At 49.1% G+C, this 14,547-nt stretch overlaps 1 protein-coding gene across 6 annotated transcripts in view; it reads left to right on the top strand.

The window, feature by feature from the left end:
- Positions 1–14,547, top strand: part of CRACDL (CRACD like) — a 186,168-nt gene that overhangs the window by 59,318 nt on the left and 112,303 nt on the right. Inside the window, exon 1 of one of the 6 annotated variants that reach the window (XM_049115459.1) lies at positions 11,494–11,780. The exons of 3 other annotated variants lie outside the window; for them this stretch is intronic. The gene's annotated coding sequence lies outside the window, so the exon portion shown is untranslated. Of the gene's footprint in view, positions 1–11,493; positions 11,781–12,874; positions 13,016–13,421; positions 13,566–14,547 lie in introns of those variants that run through there. 2 more of the 6 variants (XM_049115464.1, XM_049115462.1) reach the window with 2 other exon arrangements.

Genomic DNA, 14,547 nt, shown 5'->3' on the forward strand with positions numbered 1-14,547 from the left:
TTGCATGGACGTTTACTTAGGTTATTTTCAACCTTTTGCTTCTTAGTAACAACAGGACGGTGAACATCCCAGTCCATGCTCTTTTGCCCATTTTTCTGGTTGCTTCCTTTCAAGTACTAGCTCATAAGTACGTTTCCTGTGTATGTACATGTCTCCTCCTTTGATATGTCCTACCTGGAATAATTTTCTTTCACAGTAAAGGTTTTTGGGTTTTTGTTTTGTTTTGTTTTGTTTTTGATGAAATTTCTTGCATCTTGGTCGACAGTGTCTTCAGCCTCTGTATTATTCAGGATTTGCTCTAGTTAGTTTAGGCAGAAGAAGATTTAATGCAGGAAATTCAGGGGGGACAGAATTATTAGAAGCTTGGCCTTTGGCCAGCCCGGCAGGAGTGACCCCCAGAGCCACACTACAGAGCTGGCCGGCCGGGAGCCTGACCTGTTCTGCGGAGGGTCCCTCCACCTGCGCAGTGTCCATCCAGTGAGCTGGGAAGAGGCTCTGGGACCTACCCCCCCCCCCACACACACACACATACACACAGGAAAACCTGCACTACACAGCAGTAGTGTCTGTTAGCAGAGATGCACAGGAAAGTCCTCTACGTGGGGAGCCTGGCAGGGAGGGAGCCACGGAATGTGAATAGAATCTCCGCCTTTATGTATCTTTCTAATGTTGCCCTTTTAGTGTTGTACTGGATGCAGGCAGAGGTGAGGTTCACAGAATGTAGCCACAGGTACAGAGGGCCTGGTCCCTGTCTCACAGAACCAGTAATTCTGCTCTCAGAGAAGGCCCACTGTCTTTCATGGGTGAGGTTTTCATTTCAGTCCCCTTGGACATCATGTCCAAGGCCCCTTCCTGCTCTCTCTTGGAAACCAGATTAGAAGCTTCCCCAGCCTGAGCTTTGCTCAGAATAGGTAGCAAAACAACATGAAGCCACATACAAATGGTTCCCGCATACTTGCCTTGTCTATAGACCATGTATTTATTTGAAAATCAGATCCCCAGAGACCAGCCTCAGTAGGAAGGGTGTGGGTTGTCTGGTTGTTTTCTCTCAGTACTGGAGACCCTTTGCTCTCTCTGCTCCTTTCTTGGCAGTGCTATGTGAATGCTGAACACCCCTCCGTTCTTAGGCAGGGGGAGGAAGCATGAGTTAACATACCACCAAGTGGAGAGCTAGTTTTTTTTTTTTTTCATGAGCCGTAATTGATTAGCAGTCAATTTATAAACTTTCTCCTTGCCTCTTCAAACAGGCTTTTTTTTTTTTTGCATAATTACTATGAATTCAGGTGTTTGTATAGTGCCAAGGTCCCCCTCTGAGCGAATTACTGTATTTTCAGTTGTTCAAGAAAAGCATTGCTGAGGGACGCTTCCAGGAAAGACTTTAACAAGTCTTTAAAGCCCATTGGGTGGGCCACGGTGTTCTGGTGACTCTGGGGGTGGGGAGTGGCCACAGACCTGACGGCGCACATCTTTCTGACCCTAAACAGGCCCTCTCTCACTTACAGTAATGTTACCCCTTCGGAGACGGACTATTTAAAGTAACCTGCTGGCCCCTAATGTGAAGCCCCAAGGTGGATGCTGGGGTGACGAGAGAAGAGCCCAGCGCCCTCTAACTCACGGTGGGATGTGATAGCCCTTGGGACTGGTCTTTGGAGGGCCCAGCAGGTCATGTTTTAGAAACCCATTAAAAAAATCCATATCTTTTGAAAAAGAGAAAGTAATAGTGATTTGATATATCCCAAGTGATTCACCTGGGATTTCTATAGCACCTTCCTTCTAGGAATTAAAAATAGGACTTGACTTATATATAATGCTATTTTTCTTTCTTTTTCTTTTGGGGGGGTGTACCCTGATTGTATATTATGAAGTAAACCAGAATATTTTTACCAGCAACAGATGTTTTTCTTTCAGTCCTTCTAACCATATAAAATGTTTTGGGGGGGGGCATATAAACACTGGATGATCCAGGCTGCCTGTTGCATAATCCCACGCACCCCTCCACCCCGCCACCAGTTTTGTGCTTTAAAGTAATAAAGTGTCAGTATGTGTGTGATTAGAAGAGTCTCTTTCCAGCCCAAAGAGTTGGTGATGTCAGAGCCAGTCACTGTATTTACTGCCTGTTGAACTCTGGGCACCATTTTGGGTGTTTCACTTTCTTTCACTGAAAACTTTCCGTCACCGTGTGCATCTTATAAATAAGGAAACCGAGGCCCAGAGAAGTGAATTAACTTGGCTGAGGTCTCCCAGCTAGTGAGTGAAAGAGCTGTGAACCCAGCTTCACCTCCCACCCCCATTTCTCTCAGGAGAGGATTTCCCCTTGAAAACAACCCAGGCACTTACCCTTCTGCTTGTACAAGCACTGTGTGGTTGTTGGCTCTATCCCTATTACTAGTTAGTGTACACGCCCAGGTGCTGTCATGATTGCTCCACCCCTCACTGTTCTTATCCTCATTTTACAGAGGAACAAACTGAGGTACAGAGAGATTATAGGACTTAATCATCAGTACACAGTGGAGCAGGGATTTGAATCCTGTGTCCTTTCCTTGTTGCCTTGTTTTTAACCTGTTGTGAACTATTAACTTGGCAATGGCTGGGAAGCGTCTTTATAACTCCCCCAGGGTTTTACTTATTGGGAGTGAACATTCTTGGCAAATTATTCCCTTGGGTGTGCACAGGGCCTGGGGCATGGGAAGGGCTCCTTATGGTCCACTTCCCCCTGAGCCCATCGCCCTACATCCCACACACTTCCCCCTGAGCCCATCTCCCTACATCCCACACACAACTGGAGTCTACTTGGAGACCCTTCTTCCTCCTGCCTCTCCCGGCCAGCCTGAGCAGCTTTTGCAGGAAAGGAGAGGAGGGGAAAGTCACAGGTGGAGGAGGTAGGCAGAAGGGCACAGGCTGGGGGCTGGGCTGACCACACCCTGACAGGTCCCTGGCTGGGTGACCTTGAGGATGGCCTTAGTCTCACTTTTCCTCCTGTGCACACTGGGAGACTGAGAGACGTGCGTCCCAGGGTTGTTGGGAGAAGCAAAGGTAATAATAGTTCATGTGGAAATGGCAGATATGCTGCAACCAGTATATAAGAGTGAGTTAGAAATGGCATTTTATTATAATTAAGCCTTATTATAATTTAGCCATTTTTATTAATACATTTCTAGTCAGAATAAGGTCTAGTGACTGGGGGTTCTGGGCACAAAGCCTGCCCCTCCCATTCCCAGTCATGTGGTCTCTCAGTGCCTCTGATCCCCATCTAGAACATGGGGATGGGACTAGTACCCATATCAGAGGGTGATTGTGTGGGCTGGCTGGAGTGCCTGGCCCAGGGTAAGCACATACTTAGCTCCAGTTGGTTAAGTACTTGTTCACCTGAAGGAATAAAACCTAAATGGCTGCCATTGATGTGGAGAACACAGGCAAAAGAAATGCAGGAAAAAAATTAAAGTTCCTTACAACTTACAGCCCATTGACAAGTCCTTGAGACAGGCAGAGTGACCTTCTCCAGGAAATCAGCTGCCTTGATGTTAATACTTTGCTAGAGACAAAAGGCAGCCTTTGCTTGATGTGAGCCTGACGCCCAGGATCCTGTGAGTCTACTTTAACATGTGAAAATCCCTTTGGAAATTTCCTTTATCTCTACCACCCCCACCCCCAAGACATATGTTAGCAGTCATCCTCCAAGCCTATGGCCCATGATACATATCTGAACGGCCTCAGGACTAAGGGTTTACTAGATGGTAGTAAATGACCCTTTCCTAACAATAGCTAGTCTCCTCAAGGTCCTGGAAATCTTGCTTCCAAATTCCTTAGAGACTTAGGCTCTTCCTTACCGCCTCCCAACTTGAAAGGATATAAAGGGACTCTCCTCGTGACCCCCAGGCAACTCTTTCTGCTCACAGGTCCTGTCCCCGTGCTTTAATAAAACCGTTATACACCAAAGATGTCGCAAGAATTCTTTCTCTGAACTCCAACATTTCACATCATCACTGTGTCTGAGAATAAAAACTGAAGTGGTGCAGTGAGAGATAATGGATTGGAGCCCCTGTTGGCTGAGCACGTACTATATTCCAGGCACTAGTAGACATTTAAGGAATATATTATCCCACCGATTCTGGGAATAACCTTTAAAAGTAGAAATGATTATCCCCATTTTGAGGTGAGGAAACTGAAGCTCAGAGAGGTGAAGGTGGCTTGTACCTGTCCGAGAAGACCGGGGGGTGGGGGGTGGGTTGTGTCCTGAGTCTGGCGCCGTGGGGCCATCCTAAGTGAACTGTTCACCATGTACCAGCATGATTAGCTGCAGGAGCAGGTACTTCTCAAACATCATCTGTTCTTGTTTCTCCTCCTTTCCCAAATAAACACCTCTGTTGGGACATCCAGTTGACATCTCACCAGTTCTTTGCTCTTCTGATGGACATAGTGTCTTTGGTACAAAGGTGCTGTTTAAGCCCTTCACAGCCGACCAAACTGGAATCCCCATCTGAAGTCACATCAGTGAGCAGTGTCCAGAATGGCCTGCCTTTTCTTTTTTCTTTCTTTTCTTTTTCTTCTTCTTTTTTTTTTATGGCATGTGGTTTCTTACAGGCTGTAGATTCACCCTGAAAGCCAGACTGACTGATCTTTCTGAGAATGAACAATTTGGGAAACCTCTCACATTACAGTAACTATATTTTCATGGGCCATCAATGAGGGAAATATATGTAAACAAAAACACACTGAATGTTGAAGCTCATCTAGATAATTTTAGATAATACTGCATCTACATGTATTAGGGAAAAAATAACCTGTATATGTATGTGATGTAATATTGATGCTCTTTCCAGATAATGCATGTAGATCAGAGATTCACACGTAAAGAAACTAAGGATATATGTTTGGCGATTGCATATTTGTAACCTTTAAAAAAAAAAGTCGGGATCCCTGGGTGGCGCAGCGGTTTGGCGCCTGCCTTTGGCCCAGGGCGCGATCCTGGAGACCCGGGATCGAATCCCACATCGGGCTCCCGGTGCATGGAGCCTGCTTCTCCCTCTGCCTGTGTCTCTGCCTCTCTCTCTCTGTGACTATCATAAATAAATAAAAATTAAAAAAAAAAAAAAAAAGTGGATGTACCTGGTGGGTCCTTTGCCTGCAATATCAGCATGTTCCACCAGGGGGTGCCTGGGATCAGGTTGCTTCTGCAGTGGATGAGGCCTCCTTGGGCAACGAGACCAAATAGCTTTCTGCTCCCAAATTTATTTTTAGGATAAACATACTTTAATTGAAAAAAATATATAAATTTAGAGAATATGGTCTAAAAGAAGTAACCAAACATGAAGACAAATGTAAAAGATGTAGCAGGCATTAAATTTCCAATTATTAATTATTGCTTTTTTAAAAATTCCAGATTTACTTATTTCTTAGCTCATAGGCGTTAAAAACAATCCCAAGCATTGGTCACTGCAACACTTCCAAGGCGTCTGAGGTGTTACAGCAGAAGGCTCTGGGACTCTTGTGGCCATGTTTTTCCCCCCAGTAACCCAGTCTTGAAGGGTGCCTTGGCCTCCTGTTTGCCTGTGAGAGATAGCCGGATGTTAAGCTAGTTTGAATATGAAAGACATAGTCACAAGAAAATCAGGCAGAGGTCTCTCCAATGTCTCAGTTCATCTGGTTAAAGTTCACGTCTGTTTTTCTGTTGTGTTCCTTCAGTACGCCCTTATCAAGGCCCCCCTGGAGCTCACAGCCTATCCAGTCGCTCTAGATGTATCAGTATAAGGGCAGCAGATGTGATGGGGAGGGCAGTGGATTCCGCCAGGGCGGGTATGTGGGGAGGCTTGAGCTGGGGCTTCCACAGGGAGTTTCCAGGGAACCTCATGGTAGGATGGGGGCTGCTGACTGGCCCAGTAGATATGGGAGGCATGATGCCGAGACTTCATAATAGTTTTAGGGACCCACAGAATTGTTTTAATTTCTTTTAAAATCAGAAAGGAAACATGAAGTTTTCCTTAAAGGAAACATTAAAAAGGAAACACTTAAGTTTCCTTAAAACATTAAAAAAAGTTGTTTTAATACATAACCATCTTTATGCTGGTGCAATTTGACATTTACTTTAAAATTTTTCTTTAATAGAGGAGAACTCCAGGGTGCCTCGGTGGCTCAGTGGTTGAGTGTCTGCCTTCAGCTCAGGTTGTAATTCCGGGGTCCTGGGATCAAGTCCCGCATCAGGCTCCCTGAAGGGAGCCTGCTTCTCCCTCTGCCTGTGTCTCTGCCTCTCTCTGTGACTCTCATGAATAAATAAATAAAATCTTTTTTAAAAAAATAGAAGAGAGCGCCTAAATAGGCAAATGTGTCAAGAGCCCAAAGAAGAGTGACTGGCCTGGGCAGCAGGTGTGGCAGAGGGACCTCCTGACCCAGGGAACTGTCTGAGCAGAGTCGCACAGGTGGGGGTGACCCGGGGTAGGAAGGGACCTCTCAGCGGCCTGGCCTAGCAATGCCTGGATGCAGATGGGCTGGAGGGAAAGCAGGGACCCTGAAAAGATTGTCTCCACCTTGGCCACACCTGTTCATTGAAGGCAAACAGCCCTTGGTTTTGCATCCAAGTGCTTACTCAACTCAGGTTGAGGGGTCATGGAGAGAGAGATACGAGGAAATTTTAGGACCTTGAGAGTATTAGCTAAACCAGAAAAGTTTGGATTTCTCAAATATGGATTTGTTTGGTTTGGTTTGGTTTGGTTCTAGTCCCAACCTGGTCACTTGGGGGGTGAAACATATGCCTTTGAACGTGTTTCCTCGTCTGTAAGTTGGTGTAGTGACTCATACAGGTTTGCTGAGGGAATCAGCTAATTCATGTCAGGTGCCTTCCTAGCCCAGTGCCTCGCCTCCAGGCATTGTCAAATGTTGGTTTCCTTCTCCTTTGCTGGTCTCCTCTGCCTCATTCAGGGCAGGCCAAGGAGGTGGAAGTGCGCTTCCCTGGGTGGTGCCTTGGCCTGCTACCAGCACCCCTTGTGGCTGCCCCAGCCTCACCTACTAGGCTGACTCAGGAGGTCTGGGTGGGACCATGGTTTGTGTTTAACAAGCTTTACAAAAAAAAACAAAAAACAAAAAACAAGCTTTACAGGTGAATCTTCTGTATGGCCGGGCTTGAGGCCTTTGGCCTTCCTCTGAGCATGTCTGGGCTGTGGTTTGGCAGATTTGATTTCCAAGACTGAGACGCCCACCTTTTTGAGGGAGGGAGGAGCCTGAGACCTCGTCTGGGGAGAGTCCAAGAGTGCAAGGCTGAGCTGGCCTGCATCCCATCCACTCTGAAAAAGCATAGGCACTCCTTTGTCCTCAGTCCTGTGGGCCTCTCTGTCTTCCTGGAGGACTTCTTCCTTTTGGCTTGAGGAATGAGTTGGGACGAGCAGCTTCTCCACACCCACTTTTCTAGTTTCCCTCATCTAGTTTGACAACACATGTTTGTTGCAGCTGTATGTGCAGCAGTGTGATTTGAGGCACGATAGCTTAGATGTGGGTCAGGTCTTCGTGGCATCACCTGATAGAACACAGACGTGTGAATGACTCTTATCATAAAGCAGACTAAAATAAGGGTTACTCCATAAGATGCACGCCCCACAGAGATTAATGAATTCAGATTATGGAGGCAGCATCGATGGATCTGGAGGAGTGAATGCCACTTATGCAGGGAGAAGCACAGGAGAGGCGTCTCCCGTTGGAGGGAGGGTGTGGCATGTGTAGGATGAGCCATGTCTAATGGGACAGAACGAGGTTGGTGCGGAGGGAATGAAGAGGGCAGAGAGGTTTAAAACAGTAGGCTGCAGCTAAACTGGGCAGGCCAGGCACCATCCAGGAAAGTGCTGGCACTCTTCAGTGACCATGGCCCTGGCATCCGGCTGGGGTGACCACCCAGTAGGACCTTCCAAAGCAGCTGTGCTTGTCTTGGGGGAGGTTGCGGAGACAGTGCCTACATGCAGAAGTGTGTGCAGTGCATCCTCTTTGCCTATGGAAAAGTCAGGAAATGTGACAGGGAAGCTGTTCCATTCATGAGAGAATCAAAGATGGAATACCTAGGAAGGACACTTAGTAGGAAACGTGTAGAACCTGTAGGCAGAACATGAGAAGATGGCACTGGAGACACAAAAGAGCAATTGTATAAATAAAAATGTTTAGTGTGCTTCTGGAAGGGAAGAATCAGTGTTTTACATATTTAAGTTGTCCCCAGATTATGGATTTAACGCAGCTGCCAGCCAGAAAATGGGTGGATAACCCATCAGATATTAAAACATTATAAATTTATTTTGATGTTGGGATAGTAATAGAAAACAGATCCATGGAACAGACTAGAAAGTCTGGAAAAATAGGAGTTTACAGATTTAGTTAATATTTAATCACGTGGAAAACCATCAGGTCCCTCACTCATCAGACTTCAAAATATATTCCCCCAAATAAATGAAATTTTAAAATGAAATTATCAAATTCATTTTAGGTAAGTGAGAAATTAGTGGATGAGAAACATCTTTCTGTACACGACACCAGAGGCAGAAGCCATAATGCCACAGTTGTGTTTTGTTTGTTCATCAGAGGGAATAAAAACTTCAGTATGCCAAGAGAAGAAACCCAAAACAAAATTGAAAGTTAGCCGATAAACTAAGAATGTGTATGACACATACTCTCTTATGTAAACAAATCTAATAATTGACATGAAGAAGTCTTATTATGAATGAACTTGCCAGTAGGATAGTGGGTGAAAGATATGAATTTGTTGGTTTTTTTTTTTAAGATTTATTTATTTTAGAAAGAGATTAAGAGAATGTGTGCACACAGGAGTGAGGGGAGGGGCAGAGGGAGAGGAAGAGAGAAGCAGACTCCACGCTGAGCGAGTGGGAGTTTGAGGGGGGTGCAGGCTCAATTTCATGATCTCACAACCTTGAGCTCATGACCTGAGCCGAAATCAAGAGTCAGATGTTCAACCAACTGAGCCACCCAAGCACCCCTGATGTGAACTCATTTTGAATGGCAGTAAGTATGAGGAAGGTCAGTCTTAAGAACGATAACCAAATAGATGCCTGTTAAAATTAGACACTAATTTTTGCTATCAAATTAGCAAGTTTTCGGCGTGTATTGTTTTTGATTGATTTTGTGAACGGTGGCGCTTGGCACAAGTGTGTGGCAAGGACTCCCCTGTGCCTTTAGGAGGGAAAGGTACAAGCACTCTGCCAAACAGCTTTGGCAAAATGTCCCCAAACCCTTAACAGAATTCATCCCTTTATCTTGGTGATTCTGCTTTTAGGAATTTTTCCCAAGGAAACAATGAAATCTGCAGTCAAAAAGTTTCTATGCAAGGATGTTCCTCACGATGTTATTTATAAAGATGAAAATTTGGAAGCAGTTTAAACATCCAGTAACGGGGAATGAGTCATCCTCATGCTGGAGTGCGGCCGAGCCCTGGAGAGCTTTTCTAAGGATGCTTAGTCAAGGGAACTTCATGGTCTAAGGCTAAGTGAAGAAGGCAGGAAGGATGGCAGCCCGGGCTGGAAGGGGGCTGAAGAACAAGAGCGGAGGAGGAGCTTGGGGCCAGAGTGAAGTTGGGAGAGGTGCTGGGTGCATAGACCTGTCTTCACATTTTTTTTTTTTTTTTTTTTTTTTTAGCTTCCCTTTGGCAAATTTTGATGGGACAGGTACTGGGTTACACAGCACTGTCATTTTGGCTGGATTTAAAGCACAAGAGGGTTTAGGTGGACTGAACCATGAGAAGGGGTGCTGACACTCCCAGAAGCTCAGGCAGGCCCTTGCTCAAGGTCGTGGACCCTCACTCTGTCGCCTGTTCTACATCCACCTGGCCCCTCGAGACAGGCGTGGCTGCAGGGGCTCCAGCCCTCTCCTCGCTGCTCTCCCCTTCCCCAGGAGCTGCTTGTTCCTCCCTCTTCTTCCCAGGGTACCTGAGGGATTGGAGTTTAAAACCAAACAAAAAAAACATTCAGGAAGTCCAATGTAAAAAAAAAAAATTCAGAATATAAAGCTCTCTAAAAAAAGAGATTGCCTTATACATAAAAATAAATTTATGTATTATTTATGTGTGTGTGTAGAGAAAATACTGGAAGGAAACATTCTTGAAATGTTTCTGGTCAGCTCTGATAGAATTATGGGAGATTTAATATTTTTCTGTATTTTTTCTCATAATCAGTATGGATGACTTTTTTAAAAAACAGCTTTATTGAGATAATTGACATAATCTGTACATGTTTAAGTGCACCACCTGTTAAGTTTTGACATATGTGTACATACGCTTGAAACTGACACCACCATTAAGATAATGGACATATCCATCACCCCCAGGACATATCCATCATGCCCTTGGTAATCCCCTCCCTCACTCATCCCTACTAGTTTCCTACGAGGCAACTCCTGAGGCGCTGTCTGTCACCGTTACTCAGTTTAAATTCCCTAAAATTTTATGTAAATGGAATCTTGCAGTTTGTACTCTCTGGCTTCTGTGAGCCTATAATTATTTTGTAGTTCATCCATTTAGTCCTGGTTATCAGTGACTTAGTCCTTTTTATTGCTAAGTAGTATTCCATTGTGTGGGCACAGCAGGTTTTTTTTACAGCCCTGTGAATTGCTTTTATTATTAGGAATATCCCTCTTTTTCTACGTGTACCCGGAGATTGGACAGTGTTGCGAGAGTCGGGGTTCCTGCTATATCCATCCCTCTCTGGAAGTTTGGGGCAGTTTTCCAGGCCTGACACAGTGATTTCAAGGGCAGCCATCTGAGAAGCCCAGGGGGGCCACCTGCCATCATTTGTCAGAGGCTTGGCCCAGCTTTGAACACTTGTGCTCTATGTGTTCGGAGTTTGATTTTTTTGGAGTTTGATTTTGGTTCTACAGGAAGACCAAGCACTGGTTAGCAGACATTGTGAAGACCTGCCTTCGTGCTTCACTTTGGTCCTCAAATCAGAGAAAGTTTTGTGGAAGGAGCTTGACCACTGGTCACACATTGGGGTCGAGTGTGTGACTTTCACATATGACACGGACCCCGGCTGTGCTGTTGCCTGCGGATGACCCGCCTACCCTCCCTGCAGCCCGCTTTGTGCCAAGCAGTTCCCCTCTTCACCTGCCCATCGCAGCCCCCACCCCATCTCCCTGAAGCTCCTGTCCTTCTCTTGGCCAAAGTTGATGGGCCTCCTCCCTCTGCCCTCAGGTGATTTTCACGAGGTCTCCCCATTTCCTGGTTTAGCACAGGCTTGTGCAGCTCCTGCACAATGCCAGACACCGAGGTCTCAGGAGAGTCATATTCACAGGCATCACCGCTCTGGCCCCCATTTGCTGTTGCCCTCATCCCTGGGGGTCCCAGGAGGCGCCTCCAGTGTGCTCAGAAGCCAGGCCACTGTGATACTCTGCTCTGGCCTCCTCTAGCTACGCCTAGGCCCAAAGGAAGGACTTTGCTACCCCTGTTTCCATGCAGAAGGGGGCCGTAAGGGGCAGCCCCTCTCCCACATTCCGTATACCTCCTTATCCCTGGGCCCGAGTCTCCTTAGGCCTATCATGAGATGTCCTGCTCTTTCCTTATTGCTCTGAGTAGGAATTAGACCCAGTCCCTGGGCCAGGCCAGGCAGTGGACACTCCCATCCTACTGACCTCCCTCCCTCCATTATTTCTCTACCCTGAGGGCCCCATGCCAGCTCCTTCCCCATAACCGCCCACACTAGGAGAGACCCAGGACCGACCAACTGGGGAGCTGATGCCCAGGTTCCTGGGTCTCCTGCTCTGGACTCTACTCCTCTGCCTGCTGTGCACCTGCTGACCGCCAGACGGTGATTGTCTCAAGGGGCTGGGGCCCTGCTCTGGGAACAACACTGGGGGCTGAGAGTCAAGGCCACCCCTGCCGCCTCCCATGGAGCCATCCTGGTTTGAGACAACAGTGGCCTGTTGGTGGCCAGGGTCCCGGTCCCCTGCCAGTGAACAGTCACCTTTGTCAACTAGGGTACTGCTCCCCGGGAGGTGGACAAGGGGGGCGGGCAGGGCTCCTCTTTCCCCAGCAGGGACTCCTATTTTTTTAAAGTCTCCTTCAACGAGGATGAAAACAAACAGTAGGTTTGCCTGGACAGTGTCCAGCTTGTGTAATCTTAGAGCCACCATGGGTGGCGGTGACTGGAGCCAGCCCCTGTAACCCAAGCCTAGAGCAGTGTCGAGGCAGTTTTTCAGGGACGCTCCAGCGGGCTCCCGGGGGGATGTCTGTCGCTGTAGCCAGCACCCAGGGGTGCTGCTGCCCGCCCACCCGCACGTGCAGGAGCTCTGTGGGGCAGGACATGTAGGGAGCCGCTGCGGGGGCAAGCCTTAGCATCAGGGGTGGGCAGGCCCCTGCTGGGTTTCTCAGGGAGCCTTGTCTTGTGTCTGAAGAGGCCCTGGGTGCCTGTTCTGCAGGTTTATACCACTGGTGTCCGTGTGCACACGGGGGCCGCACCCTGCATTGAGGGGGGATCCTTCCCCCTGGAAACCCGGCCCCGAGGCGCTTCCTGCCGGGGGTGGAGGTTCCAAGGCCACGCTGCCTCGGCCTGGCTGGGACGCCGTGTGGTGCTGGGGGGGAGGCGGAGGGCTCCGTAGAGCCGTTGCAGGAACCCAGCTACCCTGGCCCCTCAGCCCCTGCGCCTTCCCCTGGCCTGCCCTTGACTTTGAGTCCTGGCTGCTGCCCGCGAGGAGGGCATCCGTGCCAGCCTGCCAGCCCCTCACCGGCCGGGGGTCACGGGGAACAGCAAAATGATGATAAGAGCCTGCGGTACAGAGATGATGTCTGAGCCTGTTTACAGGGCACGTTTCCCCTTCGTGCCGAAGAGGCTGGGGCGCGGGGGCGTCAGGTCCCCTTCCCCGGGTTGTACGGCTCCTTAGTGGTGGAGCTGGCGTTTGACTGCCGGCCTCTCTGGCCCTAAAGCGTGTCTGCTCCCCATCGTGTCTTACCGGGTCACTGCAGGATCGCTGGCCACGGGCCACGAAGCTTTGCCAGGGGCTTCTCCGTACGTAGCTTATTTAGTCCTCAAAACAGCCCTGCAAGGTAAGGTTTTGTTCGGATTGTTTATTCGGGGGCGGGGGAGGCCCAGGGCCCGCGAGCTCCTTGCCCCGCTGCGCGCGGGAGGGTCTTCCTGCCCCTGAAGCCCACATTTTCCACGACACCTCGGACGCCCAGACCTGCCTTTTGATGGGAGGTGCCGGCTTCGCAGAGGGGCCTGGCGTCTGGCCGCCTCCCACTTCTGACACCCGCCCGCCGCTCCCGCCGCTCGCAGCCCGCAGGTGCCAACCTTTCTACTCCTTGTTCTCCAGCCATCTCCGGGCGCCGGCGGCAGACGTCACACCGTGTCCCTGCTGCCCACGAGCCGCCCCCTGGGTCCGCCCAGCGGCCTGGCCGCAGGTCACTCTTCCTCCTCCCTCACCCCCGGGGCAGAAGTGACCCGTTGCTTCCCCTCTGTCACTCTCTACGTCCCTCCATCACAGCAGACTGTAGAAACAACTGTCTGCTCCCCACACAGACTGAGATTTCTTGAGGGTGGAGACTGTGCCTTGGGTTTCTCGAGACACCCAGAAGAATAACACAGAATAGGTGTTCGGTAAGTGGTTTTTGAATTAGATAGAATTGAGCTGTTAGATGTAAATAGTCTCCTTCTTCCCTGATCTAATGTTTTTAACGTTTGAGGGCTTTGATAGGGCGAGAATTTTCCATGTGCCAAAAATGGGTCCTGGTGGTAAGAGTAGTACAGGTTTAATTTTTAACTCCAGATTTTAACTCCATGCTATGCGTACTAGGAGTATGTGGCTAGGAGTGTGTGAGTATAGGAATCTCAAGAAAGTCGTGGAGCTTAAAATTTGGGCTCGTCTCCTGCCGACGTGATGTGGTCGAGGTGGTTGGAGGTCTCCGATCTGCCTCTGGGTTCCACTGCCAGGCCTGAGGGCTCTGGCCCGGGACTGATGGGGTGCCCGGTGGGTGCCTCGCAGCCTTTCTCCTGGCCCCTGCTTCTGGGAGCCTCAGAAATGAGTCAGAACATGTGCAGCGTGGGCTTGTGCGGGTGGCAGGGAGCCCAGAATTAGCTCAGCTGTGTTTCAGCAGGGTTGCAGCAGGGGGAGGTGGCTGTGCCAGGCGGAGGACCCAGAGGCGGCAGTCCTGAGCTGCATGGGGGTCGGCTCTTGGAGCCAGCACTGGCCGCAGGGTGTTAGGGGACTGTCTGCTTGGTGCCTGGCACACACCCAGTTATAGAGACCTGGGGGTCAAAGCAGCAGGCCTGTGCCACCACAGCTGGTGTGGCCCAGTGCACCTGAGACAAACGTGGGTGCCAGGAGGGCACGGCCAGGTCGCTCCCCAGGAGTGAGTGGCAGACAGGTACGGGCATCGCCATGCTCGCTGCTCACGCTCCGGCAACTCAGTGCCTTTACCTGCCTGCCCACAGTGCACCAAAGCAGGCCGAGCCAAACTGAACCTAAGCTAATCCACCACTGGACAGCGCGGCCTCCTCCTCTGTCTGGCATCCTTTTACTCTTTGCTGCCTTTTTGTTCAGAGGGAGGGAGTGGTTAGCACGGGGATTTTAACTGATTGC

This window comes from Canis lupus, chromosome 10, assembly GCF_003254725.2.
Source record: "Canis lupus dingo isolate Sandy chromosome 10, ASM325472v2, whole genome shotgun sequence".
Classification (NCBI taxonomy): Eukaryota; Metazoa; Chordata; class Mammalia; order Carnivora; family Canidae; genus Canis; species Canis lupus.